Genomic DNA, 15,133 nt, shown 5'->3' with positions numbered 1-15,133 from the left:
CTTTCCTTGTCCTGGAAGACCCTTATTTTCCCATCTATCTTAATGGATAATTTGGCAGGGTAAAGGATTCTGGAGGAGGCATTTTTTCTTTCAGCTTTTAGAAGATGTTTCTCCACTTTCTCCTCTTCATAGTGTTTGCTGATATGTCTCAGCATATTCTTACCTGATATCCTTTGTATGTGACTGCCTTCCTTTCTCTTGCTGTTCTTAAAATTTTCTCTTTTTCCTGAAAGGTGGATTTTTTACTCTTATATGTCTTAGTGAGTTCTTCTTGTGGTCTAATCTAGTTGGTTTCGTTCAGCTTCCTGTACGAGTGTCTGGTTCTTACACATTAAGGTGGGAAAGTTTTCTTCCAGAAATTATTCCACTATCTTGGCTGTCGACTTCTGTGGTGTGTTCTCCTCCAGTAGACCAATTATTTGAATATTATTCCTCTTCATAGCATCTGTCATTGATCTCCGGTTATTTTCTGCTTCTTTGATTTTCCTATTTGACGGTCTTTCCCAATTGCATATGTCTGTTTGTGGGTCTTCGAGATCACCGATACCGTTCTCTGCCTCCTCAAGCGTAATCGTAAATTCTGTAAGCTTGTGTTTGGCTTCTGCTACTTCATCCGTTAGCACCTGTGTTTCCCTTTGGTGTGTGGACTTCATCCCCTCTATTGTGGACTTCACCTCCTTTATCATTTTATCCTTATTCTGCATTGCTTCCTTCAGCTCCTGTATTACTCTGAGCAGACTTCTGAAGATTTCCTTCTGTGACAGATCTGTGTCTGATTCTTCTATGAGAGTCATTAACTCTGCTACTGTGTTTTGTCTCTGGATTTTTGTAGGGACTGATGTGGTCTGTTGATTTTTCCTCGATTGGTTCATAGGCCCCATGTTTCTGGGACACCAGGGGCCCCTTAACACCTTCCATTAGTTACTATTAAAGGTGCTTCTGGGGGCTACATATGACCTTCTATAGAGGTGGGTCAGACTCCTTAGTAGGCAGAGTCCATTGATGGTTCAGTGGCCAACAGTGGTAAGAAGTTTCAGTGACTGGAGTGGAGGCTGGAGCCTAAATGTATGCTCCTAGGATCCTTTGACCTGGTCTGTCAGGGCACACTTAGTCTTTTTCCTTGTTTTAAAAAAATTTTAATAGGGAAAAACATAAAATCAAAAAAAAAGGAAAAAGAAATGATAATAATGCAAATGGTCAAAGAAAAAAAAAGAAAAACAGATTATTTTCCCCTTTGCCTCCAATTTTTAAAGATGCTGAATTGAAGGCATATGTTGGGGAGAGCGCACTGTCACCCGAAGGGTGCTGATCAAGGGCTCCAAAGCCAGGCTATGTGGGAATGAATGCTCTTCAGATCAAGCATGCTCTTCCCAAGGTCCCTGCAGGTCTGTTTTGTTTAGCCAGTAGGCAGAGGTTAGGCATCCAGGAAACGCACCACAGCAGCGAGCCAACTGCACCAGCCTGAAAGGACTGGGGAAGCAAGAGGTGCTGTGGAAAATGCCAGACCAAGATGCCCACCTCCTCTGCCAGCAGGAACTGGGCTGGGGCTAGAAGGCGTTTGGGGCCGCTGGTGCTGGGGATGCCTTGGGGTACTGCAGTTGCTTGGGCCATCTGGAGTGGACAGAAAGAGCTCCAGCAGGAAACCCAAAGATTGTCATTAGCCTCCTTAGCAGGCAAGAACGCTTATCATTCGGGCCGTGCTGTGAACCCCGCAGGGCTGCACAGGGCTCTGCAGTTGCATGGGCCAGGCCAGGAAAGGGCAGAAGTGGTTCTGGTGGGAAACACGGGGCAGTGGGGACAGCCCTCTGCACTGTGGGAACGGGCTGGGGCAGGCAGGCTTAGCGCTTGGGGCTGCCAGCACTGGGACCCCTCAGGCCACCGCAGTGGCATGGGCCAGCCTGAAGTGGCTCTGTGGGTAGAAGCTGGATGGGCTTCGGCAGCGGGTGCATGCTGGTGGAGAGTTCCCAGCGTTGGTACCTGAAAGGGTGCACCGTCATGCAGCCTCCCTGACAGGGAGCAGTAGCGAAGCTGACAGGAGCAGGCAGGCAGACCAGGGTGCTGGTGGCGAGGTCCCAGGCAACAATGGGGGCGGATTTTCCCTAGTGCAAGTCACCAAGCCAGCTACTGGTAGATTTCAGGTCAGTTACCGGGCCCAGGCAAATTGCTGCCACGTGGGGAGAGGGGAACTGCGAGAAAGGGAAATTTCTCTCCTAGTGGGGTCCCATGTGTGGGCAGCTGTTGTAGGGAGTCCCACCATAGCTTTGCGTGTCTCAGCGGGGCAGCCAAGCAGCTCCTGGTGTGGAGGCCCGGCCTGGGTGTGAAGTGAGTAAATCACTGCTCACAGCAGTGGTGGGGGTGCACTGGGGACACTCAGCCTGATGAGCCGAGATTTCCCAAGAATCGATCCCAGATCACTGAGTCTACGGCTCAGGACAGATGTGTGGGGTGGGGGTGGGGGGCAGATCCAGGGGCATCTCTCACCAGAATCCTTCCATTCGACTACCAGGACACTTAACCCACCATGTCCAAAAGAGCCTTCAGTATGTGTGGCTCACCTGGTTGCCATCTTGACCCCTCCTCCATTTCACTCTTCTAATGTAGTCTTCTGATGTGCATAAGTGGTGTAATTTCATTTATGTCCAGATTGGGAATCCTTATTTTAGCTAGTGGACTTTGGGAGGATTCAAACTCTCTGAAATTCCCCAAGGCACAAAATGATATTCTGGTAGGTTTATAAGAGCAAAAACCATAGTCGGTTTGGCAATCAGTAGGGGTTGAGGATATTACAAAGTGTAAGCAAAGAAAGGTTGAGGCTTCCACATTTCTTTCAGGAAGCAGTTTATAGAAACTAAGATAAGCATTAATCTTAAGTTTGTGAAGTAGGGTGGAATGGGGTATGAGAAAAAAGGGCACATTCTGAGAAAAGGAGGATATTGACTTTTGGGTAATAATACACTGTGAAGGAGCAAAACTGGGTGTGGAAGAGAAAGGTTGCCTATTTTAGTGATTAAAGAGACCTGGACACCATTTTTTCTAAATTCTAAAATCGGGGCACACGAGTCAAGCTTAAGTCCTTACAACACTGCACTCAACCAAATCGTGATTCACCCAGAATACCTTGTAAGTCAGGCTTAATGAATTAGTTCTCAAAGGTCTCAGCCTTTAAAATAGAAATGCAGTTCTGCTCTGTGCAGAATGGGACACAGTGCATCAGAATCACCCCCCAAGGAATCTAAAACAGTACTACATTGGTTTTATTTTGTTTAAGTGCTATGAGCATTAACAAACCCTAGATGCACAGTGGGTAGGGCATTGACCACCTGAAATCCAGCTTCTAGGATGGATGATTAAAGGGTGTGCCTCCAAATAATTTGCATTCCAGACCCTACAAGGCTCCTATAAGTTAGAATTGGCTTGGTGACTGTGTGTATGGCCTAATTGTATGATTTGAGTCAAAGAAAGTTTCTTCTCATTTGTGGACCTGGTTTAACAGCCCCCAATTGGAAAATATTGCACAGGAAATGAAAGCTTTTTTTTCCTCAAAGCTTTAACTATTACGTGGAGAAAAATAGAGAGAGACAGCATGCAAATTGTCAAAGTCATTCCCTCTGTCCTGGGTTTCTGGGACATTTTCAGGATGTGAATTTTCACAGTGTTTTCTACATAGTCATAGGTGGCAGTGTCCTCAGACTGCAGTGTGATAATCTGAAGATATTCTGTGCTGACTGCAATGACTATGGAGAAGACACTTCCTTCTGTAAAGTCCTCAGGGAGAGGCATTGATACAGTGACTGCAATACTAGTCTTAAACATAGCAGATACTGTTTTGCTGATGCTGTGTACTTGTTAGGTGTCCTGTAGTCAGTTCTGATTCACTGTGAATCTGCAAACAATAGTCATAAACACTGCTTGGAGTTAGATTTGGTCAGTCATACTGAAGGTGCACTAAAAAACCCCAATATTCTGAAATGTGGAAATCATGGCAGAAAATATGATTCCAAGGAAAACATAATCTAATTTCATGCAGTTGTGCTGTTAATTGATAAACAAGAATAAAACTTTGCAGATTAAAATTCTAACTACTTTGTTGTTTTGTTTTTCTGACTCTATGACTAAGAGATTGCATGGAGGATAAGGTCCCATTCCAGATCTTATCTAGTGCCGGACTGAAAATCTCACCAGATGGATAAAGCCTCTTCTTCCAAGATGGCTTTGTCTTAAGTCTGGCATGCTGTCCTGGCTGTAAGCTAGGAATGCATACAGGGCTGAAGGCCAGGATCTTGTTCTAGAACCTGGATCTCTCCTTTGGACTTAAATTCCTCCAAACATGATGCCTGAGTGTCTCCTGAAAGTCAAGAGATATAGAAAAGGAAATTTACATAAAGTTATTGATATTCATTTATATTTAATTTAAAATTTTGAAATGAAATTATTTAGATTAATATGTCTAACAATGGTCCTCAATCTGTGGGTTGTGACCCCGTTGGGGATTGAACAACCCTTTCACAGGGGTCGCCAAATTCATAACAGTAGCAAAATTACAGTTATAAAGTTACAACAAAAATCATTTTATGGTTGGGGGGGGTCACCACAACATAAGGAATTCTATTAAAGGGTCATGCCATTAATACAGTTCAGAACCACTGGTCTATAAGAGCTGACACATTATAAATACTTTGGGGGCCTATACAATCAATACCACAAGGGAAACTGTAGACAAGAGTTTTATGGAAAAAAGAACACCTTTCCTAGTTTCAAACACAGGAGCACACGACCTGAGGGGACCTAAATGTATCCTCAGAAATCCATCACCTCTTCTGTCCTGACTCACAGTGGCTGAGGTCGGCAGCGGGACTTAGGCAAGCTAGTTTTTGAGACCCACATGACAGCTCTGATGAGCATTTGTGCCTTGAAGATTCCATTATGCTCTTGCCGGTCTATGCAGGACTGAGCAGATTTTAGGGAAATCTTAACCATCTTATATCCTCTCCTCCCAATTGCAGTTAGTGGGGACAGATTTGAATCAAGGCTGACATGTCCTTCAGCTTGGCCTTGTTCCCTCTTATGATGTGCCTCCGTGTATGGCTTTCTGTCCTTTGAAAATAGAAGGACGTCAGGTCTACTAAACATATCCTGAATGAGTTCATGAGTACTCCCTGAACTATCAAGGAACATTTTAGACTCTTAACTCAGATATACTGGGCTTGTTTTCCAGTGCACCAACCATGGGGTTAGATTTGGTCAGTCATATACTCAGGTGCACTAAGTACTTCAATATTCTGGAACATCAAAATGATAAAACTATGATCAAAGGAATATATAATCAAATTTTCACTAGCTGTGTTCAGTTAATTGGTAAACAAGAATAAAACTTTGCAGCTTCAAATTTTGTTTCTGTTTTTCTGACTCTATCACTAAGAGATGGCATGGAGGAGATGGTTCCATTCCAGATCTTTTCTAGTGCCCGATTGAAAAGCTCAACAGATGAATGGAGCCTTTTCTTCCAAGATGGCTTTGTCTTAAGTCTGGCCAGCTGGCCTGGTTGTAAGCTAGGAATGCATACAGGGCTGAGGATCAGCACCTTGTTCTAGCACCTGGATCTCTCCTTTTGACTGCGCTTCCTCCCAACATGGTGCCTGCATGTGTCCTGAAAATCATGAGTTAAATAAAATGAAAGCTACATTAAAATTTATTGATTTTCACTTATATTTAAATCAAAATTATGAAATGAAATTATTTAAATTAACATGGTCTCTAAGAGCTGACACATTATAAATACTTTGGGTATTTATACACAATCAAACCCACAAGGGAAAGTGTAGAGTTTCCTCAGGAATAAGTACCTCTCCTTGCTTCAAGCACAGGAGCACACTATTCCAAGGACCCCAAATGTGTCCTCTGAAACCAGTCACTTCTTCTGTCCTGATTCCCAGTCAGTGGCTTAGGATGGTAGCAGGATTTAGGCCACCAGTTTTTCAGACCCACCTGCCAGCTCTGATGAGCAATTGTGGCTTGAGGATACCACTGTGCTCTCGCTGGTCTACCCTGGACTGAGCACATTTCAGGGAACCCCTACCCATCCTATATCCTCTCCTCCTCATAGCAGTTCCTGGGGACAGGATTGCGTCAGAGCAGACAGGTCCTTCAGCTTTGCCTTGTTCCCTCTGCATGATGTGCCTCCATGTGTGGTCTTCTGCTCTTTGGGAACAGAAGGGCATTTCCTCATATTACAATGAAATGTTTTTAATTCAGTGTTTGATACAAACCCACACATCTAGAGAGATCCTCAAGGGAAATGGTAAGATAGAGAGGAAGCCTGAGACACTGACAGGAAGTCAGCTTTTAACTCCTCTCTGTTTGGTCTGCTGGAACTGAGCCCTGGGTCCGAGGGTCCTCAGCAATCATTGAAGTCCAGTGTCCCACTGTAGGGAGTTTTGTGTATAAACATTTAATGATTCCCTTCACAGTGTCTCTTTTATGGTGATACAAGGTTATGTCCTTAACTTTGAGCCTGACTATTTGAATATAGGGAATGTTCTTGTCATTATCTCTGGGGACTGCCAATCAGCCACCCGCTGAGCTTATGTAGGGTGTAGTACCAACATTAGTACTAGTAATTGAGACCCACTGCAGGCCCTCCCCTGGAGCTGGCTGATGCAATCCATTCATAACTGCTGGTAAATGCAGAGACATTGTCTAGTTAGCCTCGGGTCTCCCCCCAGACTCTACCAGCTGCTCTTTACCCTAGACATCTGCAAACACAAAGACATCCTGTTCAGCAAACTATCACAGATATCCACTGTTTCTCTTGTTCATCATCTTTTCTTCCTTTTTATAATTGCCACCAGGGAACCTTAGGTCAGCAGACTCAATTGGAATTTGTGCATAATCATATCTGTTCAGTGAATGGGGAGACCTGGGCAGCCCATGGCTGTGCACTCTCGTTTCTAGAGTTTAAGGGTTAGCCTGGGCTGCTCTTCATCAGCAGACTAATGTGCTCTTTGGGAGATGCTTTCATTAGAAAGATATCTGAGGGGAAGATATGGTGTCCTGGGGCAAATAGCTGGTAATTATAGTGTTTGGAGAAATATGATATCTGATTATACGAGTTTACTGTACTGATTAATCCATATAAACACCAAGAGGAACAGAGGGAACAATATTTTCCCCCATAATACAGCTCCTGTCATCTGCAAGATATAATTGCCTAAGTGTACAAGCGAATGACACCAAAACAGGATGTTATGGTCACAGGTGGTAAACTACTGTAACTTGGGGAAAAGATGTGAGTGTGTTGGGAGGGGAGGTGAGGGAAAAGAGAAAAAGAAGTTCTATCCTGGACAGGGTCAGAAATTTTCTCCTGGGCCCATAATTCCCCCGAGGGAGAGACATGGATACTTTTAAGGTCCCAAGCCAGACTTTGGTTCAGAGTGCTCCCTTAAAAATGATCAAAGTCAGAAGATTAGATTAATCACCACTCCCTTTAACAAAGCCACATCACAGAACTAACAATCATCAAATATAATAACCCTGAATGCACCTGAGAGTGCTGGAAAGGCAAGTGGGGTTGGGGGGATTTTTTAAGTTTGTTTCTGGAGAGTGCAAAGCCAAGCAAAAGAAACAAAGAAAGAACTTCAACTCTGATACCCACGGATTGAACCTCTAATAACATTCCCTCCTCTGAATTTGGCTTTACCATTTGAAATCCTTGCATCATACTCTGAAGCCCACGACTCTGGGTTAGCAGTCATCTGCGCCTCCATTCCAGGATATTCCAGCTTTAAGTCCAATGGAATATTTCCGTTCCTTTAATAACAGCAAAGTAAGTGATACTATTAAATTGAGCTGAGCTAGAGTCATGTAACAACATTGCCTGGGGCATCATATGAAATGATTACCTAATCTGAGAATAGGTTTCAGACTCTGTGTTGGTGTTTATGCTGATAGTTGGCTTATGCAATGTTTGCCCTTTTGAGATGGACTGCTTTGACTGAGCATAATGTTCTCTAGGTCTATCTGTGTAGTGATGAGCTTTGTCGGTGTCCTACACATATATAGTATCCCATTCTGTGTATGTACCAAAGTTGCTTTATCTAATCTTCTATTCGTTGGCTTTTGGTTATTGCCAATTTTATGATATTTTGAAGAGTACTTTGATGAACATGGGCATTCATATGTCTATCTTTAATTTGTGATCTTAGTATACCCACTAAAAGCCTTGCTGGAATACATGCAGTTTATTATCCCATTTGTTTGTGGTATCACCATATCACTTTACAGAGTAGTTGGACAGAACTACCAGCAGCAGTGTCTGGGAGTTCCAATCTCTCTGCTTCTTCTCTGGTACATTTATTTCTGTTTTTCTTTCCTTCTTTTCATGGGCTACCATTTTCAGTGTAAAATGATATATCTACATTTTTTTCATATCTGCATCTTCTGTATGGCTCATGATCAGGAACATTTTCTATGGTTGCTGCAAGCCGAGTGCTCACTCGATCAGGAACATTTTTAATGTGTCTATTTGACATTTAGATGCCTATTTTGATTAACCGTCTAGGTATAATTTTTACTGCCTTTATTGTTGAGTTATTTGGATTTTTTCTTATTAAAGTCTTGCATCATTCTATATATTTTAGTGGTATATAATTGCCCCTGTGTCATTGGTCATGATTGTTTTCCAGTCCAGGAAATAATTGTTAATTCTCTTTTTTTGTTTGTTTGTTAATTCTCTTATTGAATTATTTTGATGTATATATGGGTCTTATTATACAAAGAATTACTCAGTTATTTTGCTTCTCTTATGTGGACCTCCTCTGCTGTGTTTGAAACGTGTATGCCCTGTATTTGGGCCCTTAAGTATGTAACTGTTTTCCCACTGGTGATCTTTATGGGTCTGTACATGGAGGTAGGTCTTTGATCTATCTTGAGTTCAGTTTTGTACATGAGAAGTCATATGGGTCCTGTGTAATTCTTCTGTAGATTTAGATCCAATTTTGCCATCACCATTGGTTGTAGAGAATGGTTTCTTCCCATTTAATTGTTGGCACTTTCTTGAATATCAGTTGCCTACAGGTGGTTGACTTTATTTGTAAGTTGTCTCTGCCCCCCCCCCCGCACCACCACACACACACACACACACACACACACACACACACTGGTCAGTGTACCTATGATTTGATCAGTCCTATGCTGTTTTGCCTAATGTGGCTGTATAATAGGTTTTGAGATTGGGTAGTGTGAGTTCTCCTACTTTGTTGCACTTTTGGTCTTTCTTGCTTATCCTGGGTCTCTTCTCCCTTCATATGAAGTTAGTAATTAGTGTTAACATTTGATTATGGAATGAAGTTATTATTTGGATCAGTATTGAATGGTATTTAAAATTTGTGTTGGGTAATATTGATATTTACATAATGAGCCTTCCTATCATGAGCCAGGGACATTCTTCCATTTGTGTAGATCTCCTTTGGTTTCTTGTTGTTAGGTGCTGTTGAGTTGAGTTCTGTCTTAACGTGACCCTCTGTACAACAGTGTGAAGTGCTGCTCAGTCCTGTCCCCACCCCTGTCCTTGATAAACGATTTAATCAGTTATTGTCTCTGTGTGTCCAACACTTCTAGACAATTATAATTACATAAAGATAAAAATTAAATGTAAGAAATAAAAGTCTATTCCTAATAAGTTTAAAACAGACAAGGACTTACTCTCATAGAAAAATAAAAAGATATTTAACCCTAGAGAAAATTCAGGTTGAGTCAAGAGGGAAATCAAGTGACCTTGTACCATATTTTTCCATGATTAAATCCACTATAATCAAGTTTACAATAGTATATGTCTGATACTAACACTGAAAGAATTTCTTCAGGGATAATAAATTAAATTAAGGAAAATTTAACATTGTTTATTATTTTAATTGTCTTTAAAGATAACTAATATTTAAAACAATAACAAATTTGTATACTTATCTATTATATTCAAGTGATTTTGTTTAAAAAGGGACAGAAGATAAGGAAGAAAGAATTGGAAATATGTTATTAAATTATCCTTATGCTCAATGGAAGGAATGTATTATTGTCTAAACATAAAATAAGATTGTTAAAAATTCATGTTATAAAACAGGATAGATTTATAAAAGTTCATGCAAGAATAATTTAATAATTCAATTAATGTAAATAATATTTATAAAATACTAATTCAAAGCAAGAAAAAGAGCAAAAACAATCCAATAAATAGAAAACTACTAGTAAAATGTAACTACTAGTAATGTGTTCAGTTTTGATACAAAATGTTCAATATGGTATAAATTTAAGTCTGAGTACTGATTTGAGTTGGAGACATTTCCTTTGAGGCAAATACCTATCATTCTCATGTGAAAACAGTGTATGACTGTTGTAGGATAGGGGCCCACCTGGGTAAAGTTCAATCTGGTGTAAGGGGAGAGAGTAAATTTGGCACACAGTATAAGATTTTTTTTTTCCTCTTAAGAAATTCTCTTGAGGGAAGGGGGAGCGGGAAGGGAGGGGAAAAAAGAGGACTTGATGCAAAGGGTGTAAGTAGAGAGCAAATGCTTTGAAAATGATTAGGGCAAAGAATGTACAGATGTGCTTTACACAATTGATGTATGTTTGGATTGTGATAAGAGTTGTATGAGTCCCTAATAAAATGTCAAAAGAAAGAAATTCTCTCAACCCCAGAGCTGATGAGAATCTTCGTTTAATGAGAGGAAAGGGCCACGTGTCATGTAGGTAAAAGGTATTAGAACAGTCACCCTGAAACACGCTGATGCCACCAAGTCAATTCCAACTCATAGTGAACCAATAAAATGGAGTAGAACTACTCCACAGTGCTTTAGAGACTTCAGATATTTATGGAAGCAGACAGCCTAATCGCTTTCCTGCAAAGTGGCTGGTGGGTTTAAACTAACAACCATGCCATTAGTGGCTGAACACTTAAGCCATTGCATCACCATGGATACTAAGAATTTTTTAGTCATTGGAAAATTCTCATCTGTATAGAGGAAATATCACTTCTGCCTTATAGGACTGCAATAGTGATCAATGAAAGCCACAAAGAAAACACAAACAAAAAAGAGCCCTTGGGGACAAATGACAACAAGGGGAACAGAGGAACAACCAGAAGATAATATTGCTGCACATATATCTGAAAGTATAAATTAAATAAGAAAAAATAAAAAGTAAAACAACCTATCACTTCCTCACACACAAGCCTCAGAAAACCAAAAATTCAAACCAGACACCAAAGATTAAGGTATGTTGGTGAGGATATGATAACATGTTAAATGTCTTTGTCATTAGGGAATTGTAAAGTTTTACAGTGAGTTACCATATTTTTGAAATGAATGAATCAAGCAACAATAAAGGACAACCTAATAATGCCTTATGTTGTTAAGTGTTTTGATAGTTGTTTAAAGGCCATAAACACAGTTGTTCTCTAAAATCTGGTCAGGAATATGCACCACTTGTTTTAGTTTTGTGTTTTAATGCACTGTGGTCTTAAATAAATGCTAATATCAGTTTGATGATTTCCAAAGTATCTGATAAGGAGGGACACTATAAAATACTCAAGAGAATGGTAGACAAAGAACCACTAACTTTTGTGAACATATATTCCCTGAATGAGAGACCCGCTTAATATGTCAACCAAACACGCCAAAAATTGAAAAAAGAAATCACAGCCTCAAAAATTATAGTGGGTGGCTTCAACACACTGCTCACTGAGAAAAATCATAGGGAAAGAAACTCAACAAGGAGGCTAGAGATCTAAACACTACAATTAGACAGTTTGACCCGATAGATATTTACAGAGCTATTCATCCAAATTCACATTCTTCTCAAGCCCACATAGCACATATTCAAAGATAGACCATATGTTGGCATATAAGGTGAATCTACATTAATTTAAGCACATTGATATACAGATCTCTCTCTGACCACTGTGCCATAAGGCTAGAAATCGACAAAACGAAGACAAAGAAAACAAGAGCAAACAATTGGAGGATGAATAACTCTACTGCAAAAGGAATGTGTACTGCCACAGATCAGAGATGAAATTAGGAAATTTCTAAAAACCAATGAGAATGAGCACACGATGTACCAAAACTTATGGGCCACAAGGAAGGCACTTATCAGAGGAAGTTTCATAGTGATACATGCACACATGAGAAAGGAGTAGAGACTCATGATTGATAAGCTTGCACAAAATTTACAACAACTAGAGCAGTCAGCAGGACAATCCTACTAATGAAAAAGAAAGGAAATTATAAAAATCAGGGCTGAGATTCAGGAGAGGGAAAATAAGAATACTATGGGGAAAATATTGCTGCTAAAAGTTGGTTCTTTGAAAGGATAAACAGAATCAACAGTCCACTGGCAAACCTAACCAAAGAAAGGAGGGAACAAATTTAATAGCAAGAATAAGGGACCACAGAGGACATTACAACAGACCCGAATGAAACAAAAAAGGATACTTACACAGTACTATGAAGGATTGTACTGCAATGAATTGAGCAATTTGGAAGACATGGACAAATTCTAGGAAAATCAATCACTCCCTAGACTATCCTCAATGGACATCAAAAATCTCAACAGACCCATAGCAATAGAAGAAATAAACAAGGTTATCAAGGGATTACCAACAAAAAAATCTCCTGGACCAGATGACTTCACTGGAGAATTCTACAAAGCATTTGGGGAAGAACTAACACCAATACTACACAAACTCTTCCAGATAATAGAAAAAGACAGCAAACTACCGAACTACCTCTATGAAGCTAGTATAGCTCTGATACCAAAACCGGGCAAGGATCCCACAAGAATTGAGAACTACAGACTGGTATCCCTAATGAGCATCGATGCAAACATCCTTAACAAAGTACTAGCCAACAGAATACAAAAGTATGTAAAACAAATAATTCACTATGACCAAGTGGGATTCATACCAGGGATGCAGGGATGGTTCAACATTTGAAAGACCATTATTATTATTCATCACATTGACATGAAAAAGTATAAGAACCTCATGATAATATCGATAGATGCATAAAAAAACATTCGACAACATCTAACACCAATTCCTGTTTATGACACTTGAGAAGATAGGAATGGAAGATAGGAATTCCTCAAGACAATACAAGCTTTATATGAAAAACCAACACTCAACGTGGTAGTCAATTGAGAAAAGACTAACACAATTCCACTGAAAAAGGGAACCAGACAAGGATGCCCTTTGTCCCATTCTTATTTAATATCGTTCTGCAGGTTTTAGTTAATAGCATAAGGCAAAGAAGAGACATCAAAGGTATTCTTCAGGGGAAGGAAGAGGTGAAACTGTCATTATTTTCAGATGATATGATTTTATATACAGAAAATCCCAAGAGGTCCACAAGGGGAGTACTGGAAGCAATAGAGGAGTTTGGCAGAGTGACAGGATACAAGATCAACAAACACAGTTTACCGGATTATTATTCACATTGGATAAGACCACAGAAGAAGAGATAAAAAAGGTGGTACCCTTCACAATAGCCAGATATAAATGGAAATATCTAGGGATATACCTGACTAAAAGAACAAAAGATCTATATGGGGAAAACTACAGAACACTATTACAAGAAACCAAGAGTGACCTCAACAAATGGAAGAATATCCCTTGTTCGTGGATTGGAAGACTCAATATAGTCATAAATGTCAGTTCTGCCAAAGACCTTATATAAGTTTAATGCCATCCCGATACAATTACCTTTATCTTTCTTCAAAGAATTGGAATAACTGATTACTAACTTCATATGAAGAGGGAAGAAGCCGAGAATTAGCAGAAAACTCAAGAAGAAGGACACAGTGGGAGGGCTTGCTTTACCTGACTTTAGCCCATTCTATACAGCCACAGTTGTCAAAACCACTTGATATTGGTACAATGACAGATACTCAGACCAATGGAAAAGAACTGAAAACCCAGAAATAAAATCATCAGCATATATACAACTGATCTTTGATAAGGGCCCCAAAAATATCAAATGGGAAGCAGATGCCCTCTTTAACAGAAAAAAATGGATATTTACCTGCAGAAAGATGAAGCAAGACCCTTATCTCACTCCAAGCTCAAGGTGGATCACAGACCTTGAAGTTAAACCCCAAACTATTAGGGCCATCAATGCGGGATTTGGGACCAACTTAAGAATTTGGCACAGGGAATACACAGGCTATTAGAAATACGGAAGGACTGGGGGAAGGGAGACTTCGGATAGGGCAAGATATAACAAAATAACGATGTATAAATTACCAAGGGCACATGAGGGAGAGGGAAAGAGGAGGGAGGGAAAAAAAAAGATGACCTGATGCAAAGGGCTTAAGTGGAGAGCAAATGCTTTGAGAATGATTGGGGCAGGGAATGTACGGATGTGCTTTATACAATTGATATATGTATATGTATGGATTGTGATAAGAGTTGTATGAGTCACTAATAAAATGTAAAAAAAGAAAAGCGGAGAAAAAAATGATTAGGGCAAAGACTGTACAGATGTGCTTTATACAATTGATGTATGTATATGTATGAACTGTGATAAGAGTTGTATGAGCCCCTAATAAATTGTTAAAAAAATAAACTTTAACTATATTAAAAAAAAAAGAAATACGGAAGGACACAAACACAGAGGATGCACACATTGACAAATGGGATATACTGAAGATAAAACACCTGTGTACATCGAAAGAATTCACCAAGAGCATAATAAGAGAGTCCACGGACTGGGAAAATATCTTAAGCAATGACACATCAGACAAAGGCCTTATTACTAAAATCTATAATACTCTGCTTGCTTCCCAAAAAAACCCCCCAAAATTGATTGCCCACTTGAGAGCTGGGCAAAGGACTTGAACAGAAGTTTCACAGGGGGCAGAAATCTGAATGGCCAACAAACATGTGAGAAAATGTTCCCGATCTTTAGCCATAAGGGAAATGCAAATTAAAACAACAATGAGGTACCATCTAACACCCTCAAAGGTAGCCCAATTAAAAAAATCAGAAAGCAACAAGTGTTGGAGGGACTGTGGGGCAACAGAAACTCTCATCCACTTCTGGTGGACCTGTAAAGATGTACAGCCCCTATGGAAATCGATTTGGCCA

The sequence above is a fragment of the Tenrec ecaudatus genome, chromosome 15 (assembly GCF_050624435.1).
Source record: "Tenrec ecaudatus isolate mTenEca1 chromosome 15, mTenEca1.hap1, whole genome shotgun sequence".
NCBI classification, from domain to species: domain Eukaryota; kingdom Metazoa; phylum Chordata; class Mammalia; order Afrosoricida; family Tenrecidae; genus Tenrec; species Tenrec ecaudatus.
This window is presented reverse-complemented; position numbering follows the sequence as displayed.